Here is a 6,000-nt window from a genome sequence, read left to right as displayed (position 1 = left end):
AAAAGGAAGAAATTTTCTGGTTGCATGGAACATGAATTGTTCTGCGCATAACAACCATTCCTGGGTCTACACATAGTAGCTTATTAGAGGTGTAATTAAATGGTCCCAAAACTTATTGCATTTATATATTTATTTAATATAATTTATTTTTGCTACTTATACATTTGTGAAATTGTGATCATAAGCATAATCAAATACAAAATGAAAAAAGAAGTACTCGAATCCAATGCTCCACCAAACTATTGCACAAATAACATTAGTGTTTCAGTGTTCAAGGAACATTAACTCCATCCAACCTTTTTCACAAAGTTCTTATTGTCATAACTTTGATATAATCCATCTTTCTCTACATTCCAATAGATAATGGGATGACCTTGGTCATTTTTATGATCATATGCAATGAACTGAGCTTGTAAACCTTGCCAGTTTGCATTACAAGATTCAGATTGATCAGTAGGATATGTAAAATGATAGAGTTTTTGTGGATCTAGGTGACCAATAATACCACCCCTACTCAAACATGTAAGCATAATACCACCTGATAAATTATCAACACGAATGTTAATTGTTACAGAAAAAGCATCACATATGCCATATGAGAGGGTAAGTGCAAACAATGTGACAACAAAATTTAAAGCTGACATTTTGAAGTAAATATGATCCAATGTCTCACACACACACACATATATATATCAAATTTAGTTGAAAAAAATAAATAACAATAAGTAAAATATATAAATTATATTGAAAATGGTTATCATGGAATCTCCAAATTAATATAGTCAAATTAGCTACATTCATTTCATCCAAAAACAATTAGCTACATTCAGTAATACGGTGTGCATATTGTTGTCATAAATTATTTTATACTGTTAGTGATATTTTCAAACTCTTTTTTTGACGAGATGATATGGTCAAACTTATGCCCCAATTTTTAAGAAACTCATTAAATGTGTGTAAATTATACTTACGCCCATATATTCAAATATCTATTCTAACATAATACATTTTAAAATTTTCCATTTCAAAATTTTAATTTTTATGTGGAGAAGTATCTTTATACTAACAATTGAAAGTTTTTAGAAATAGCCTATTCCAAGAATTCACTATTCTAAGCATGTCCACATCATCAAAATTTTGCATGACAATTGTTCCAAAAAATTCTCCTAAATCTTGAATAAATTATATTTTGAATTTTGATCCGTTACTCAATTACAATGAAATACTAATTAAAATTTTAAATGTAGTAATTCGCTACACATTCAAATAATTATTAACATAATAGGCGTTTCGATTAAAATTTATATGGTACATTAAAAATTCGGTATGTTACAAAATTATAATAAATAACTTGAATAAATTATATTTTGAATTTTGGTCCGTTACACAATTACAATAACATAGTAATTAAAGATTTGAATTTATTAATTAGTTTTTAAGGTTATATGATTAATTTTTGTTCATCACAAAAATACATTACTTAATAATTTGCAAGATACCATTAAATTTCAAAGGTAATGTAGTTAATTTTTTGTTGGTTAGATGAAATATAATCTAATCATTTAATACACAATATATAAAATTAAACATGTTAATAATATTAATTTTAAAACGATTAAATTAAAAATTAATAGATATTAACCGTTTTGGTACTATTTTTCTATATAAATAGTAGCGCTTTGGGGTACGAGTAAACGACAATCACAAAATATAGTTCTTCTTTATCTGTTCTCTGGTTCTCTATCATCGTGTTGTTTCTGTAATTTTTTCTATTGCAAAGAAAAAAATGTCTTTGAAACACGACTTCATATATGATGTTTCGCCAAGAAAACAATCGTGGACATTGGTTGTGAGGGTTGTTCATGTTTGGTTTCTTCAAGACTATAAATATAAAAATAAAAAATACCATTTTTCATGGAGTTGGTTCTAATGGATTGAAAGGTATTTTTTTCATATCGTTTTAGTTTTTTTGTATTATTTTGTTTGTTTAAAGTATAATGTTTTAACCTTTGTTATGTAGGGTGACTGAATTGGTGCGTCTATAGGAAGAACTTTGATCTACAAGTTCAAGGAGCACCTCCAAGAAGGAATGGTGTTCTTGAGTTCCTCATTTGATGTTTCTTGCAACAATGGTTCGTATAGACCATCATACAACGATTACAAACTAAATTTCACAATCAACAAAAATATGAAAATATCTAAAACTGCTTTGGTCCCTACAAACATGTATTTGTTTATACTTGCATCTGATGTTTACAATGATTCATATGACAACAACTATTTGGTTGGTAAGTGACTATCACTTTCTCCGTGTCAATTGGATTATTAACTATTGTTTATTTACAATAATAGAATAATAAATTAATTACTTTTGGGTGAAAATAGTTTTATTTTTCAATATCAATTTTTTTTAAACCTTATTTTTGCTCACTCATTAAACTGGATTCAAATGGATAAGTTTGATGTAGTTGGTATCCTGATCGGGGTGGATTTTGTTTGTATGAAGACGTTAAATCAATTGTATTAAAAACCCTTCAAGCACAAGATGTGCCCAACAAAGTAAAATACAAAGTTCAAGATGCATAGATACAAAAGAACAAATTCATGAGGTAGAATAACCAAGGCAAGTAGAAGGATTATTCCACCAACATTTCAACTCAAAATATGAACCTGATTTCTTAGTATTTTGCCACCACTAAACAAAAGTTTTAAATTTATCTAACACCACCATAAATGGGTCCAAATACAAGTCAACAAAATCAATTGAAAACTAAAACGAACTTTTTTTGGAACAATTGAGAACTACCAAAATGAAGAGTACCCTCGCAGAAATTAATGGAAAGAACACAATAATTATCCAACCCCTTTAGAATATTATGTCATACGGTACCAAAGAATTCACACTAAAAATAAATATGATTAACATTTTCTTCTTTTTCACACCTGCCATAACATAAAAATGAGTCCATATTTATAATACTCCATCAATATAAGTTATCCTTTGCTAGAATTTAGTTATTCAAGAGCCTCCACGAAAAAGAAAGAGACATTTAGAGGAGTTACTTTGTTCCTAATGAGGTTTTTTAAAGCAATAGCTTCGTCATGCTCCACCTGCATGATCAGATGATATACTCCTTTGTTAGGGTACCTTTCACCATGATCAACTTTCCATGTCCACTTATCAAAGACACTAGCCTTAAAAAAATATTGTCCAACAAAGAACAACAATATATCCCTTGCATATCTTTCCAAGAAAAATTCTATGACATCGTCTCCGCCCCATCCAACCCTAACCTACGCGTCTCCTAAAATGGCATAGAGTTATTTGAGATAACTCAAAAAGTCTTCTAAATATATTACACAAAGGAGATCTTTACATCCACGAATCATGGCTAAAAAGGTGTATTTTTCTCATTACTTTCCACTTTCATCAAGTTGTCATCAAACCGATTTCTAATCTCCATCTTCACCCCTATTTTAACACCATAGAAGTATTTCTACCACACATACGCATAACGTCCTCACTCTTCACATGAACTCCCTCTAACCTATTCTATGAAGCTAAAAGTTTAAAATGCAAACTCATTGATCCATATTATCCTCCAAAACCATCCACTTAACAAAGATAAGTTGATATTCTACACTATACGAACCCACCAATAAACAACTATATCGACCAAGACACACCTTATCCCACTTAATCCAATTGACTTTCCTATCTTCCACACTCCCTCCACACTAAAAATAAAAAGGATTAAATAAAATAAATTATACTTATGTGAGCCTTGAAGAATGAAGGAAATTAAATCAATTCTGGTCGATATTGAAAGAGAATACAAAGATACATTACAAGAACATTGAATTAAATTTGAATGGGTGAACTTTATTTTTCTTTTTATTATATAATATTATGGTATTCAATTATTATTTTAATTATATGTCAATTAATTTTGAAGAGATGTCAGTTTGAATGTTCTATTTTTCTATCTTTCGGTGAATTTGAAAAGACAACTTTGACAATTTTGTTGGCAAAAGTTAAGTTGTTCTTAGGTAAGTATTTATAACTATCAATTTTATTATTTAATATCAATGAAAAGTACATATATATTCATTTACTTGAACCATTTTATTTGTTTCTTTAGTGATTGAAAAACGATGTTACCAAATTCTTTTCAATCAACTAAGATCAAATTCAACCGTAAAATTATGGAGACAAAAAGAACTAAAGAAAATATATGCTTATTTTGATGGAGGGGATTTTTTTTCACATTCCTTTTAGTAAATACATTTTCTAATAAATGGTAATATTTATGTCCTTTGTTTTTTACCTTTATTTTTAGATGTCTGCTTTATCCCGCATTAGCATACTGGAAGAGTTTTTTTAATCTTACTCCTAGCTAGGATCACCATTGAGGAGTTGAAGAACTTGCATGTAATTGAGTGGGTTGACATAGATCTCATGCCTTTTTCTTCCCCACGTTTGGTAGAGTTTTTAGTTTTGTGGGTTTCAGTTAGGAACTTTAAGAAAGAGGAAATGTTTGCTTGGAAAAAGAGGAAACAATGAATTCGAAATCAGAATTACAGTAAAGTGTAACGAAATTAGGTTAGAGTGTTTTAATTTGTGACACTTGATCTCTAATTATAAAAGAAATGAAGGGATGAGATTAAAGAAAATTAGTTTCTCAATTTTCTAGGGACTCTCTCGAATCTTAAATATAAAAAATAAATAATTACATTTTTTATCTTAAATTGAAACAAGTATAACTTACTTTGACTCTATTTAATGTTATTTATCCCAATAGGTGGCACTTTTCATAATTTTTATATTTTTTTTATAAAATCAAGAAAACTAATTGCATATAAGTAAATATTTGAAGTTAGATATTTTTTATAATTGAAATCCGAAAGAATATTGTGATTAAATAAAAAAAAAGTAATAATTTTATGGGTAAACAGTGTTTTTAGCCCCTGTAATATGGTGCACTTTTGGTTTTAGCCCCTGTAAAATTTTTTTTTTTTAGATTCCACCCTTGAAAAATGAAGATTCTTCAGGATTGGCCCCTGACCTCAATGAGTCAGCAGAATCTCCTACATGGCAATGACGTGGCATGCTGCGTCACCTTTTTTGATGACGTGTCACGCTAACTGTATAATTAATTTTATTTTTTTTATTGGGGTACACGTGGCATTTTTGATTTTTTAATTAAAAATAAAAAAATTCTAGAAAAATTAATAAAAATGGAAAAAAATCTAAAAAAATACGGAATTTTTTTTAAAAATTCTGGAAAAATTAATAAAAATAAAAAATGATTAAAAAATAAAATAATCTAGTAAAATGAAAAATAATGAAAAATTAATAAAAATAAAAAATGATTAAAAAAATAAAAAAATCTGGTAAAATGAAAAATTCTGAAAAATAAAAAATATTCTGCAAAAAATTTTAAAAAAATTCGAAATTTTCGAAAAAAATTAAAAAGATTAATCATTTTTAAGATATTGAAATTTTTGAAAAAAGATAAATCATATTTACAAAAACTAAATTTTCGAAAAAAATTCTGGAAATGATTAAAATAAAACTTCTTACTTTTGAAAAAAAAATATGAATTTTTTCCATTTTTCCGTTATTGAAAAAATTCTGGATATATGATTTTTTTTGTCTAAATATATTAATTTTTAGAAAATTTCGAAAAACTGAAATTAAAATTTTGATTTGAATTAAAAAAATTATATTCTGAATTTAAAAAAAAAAAACTTCAAAATTTCTAAAAATCTGAATTCTGGAACAATATTTCAAGATTTTATAAAAGTTCAAGATTAAAATTTTCAAAAAAAAATCTGTAGTTAAGATTATAAAAAATTAAATAAAAACAATTTTTTTTAAGATTATATAATTGGAATTTAAAAACATTTATATCCAAAATTTTAAAAAACTAAAATATTTTCCAGAATTTTTATTTTTTGTAGAAAAATTAAAAAAACTTTTTTATTTTGAAAAAAATC

The sequence above is a fragment of the Medicago sativa genome, chromosome 7, assembly GCF_051527215.1.
Source record: "Medicago sativa cultivar Bolivia chromosome 7, Bolivia_mono, whole genome shotgun sequence".
NCBI classification, from domain to species: domain Eukaryota; kingdom Viridiplantae; phylum Streptophyta; class Magnoliopsida; order Fabales; family Fabaceae; genus Medicago; species Medicago sativa.
Note: the sequence above shows the minus strand (reverse complement) of the source record.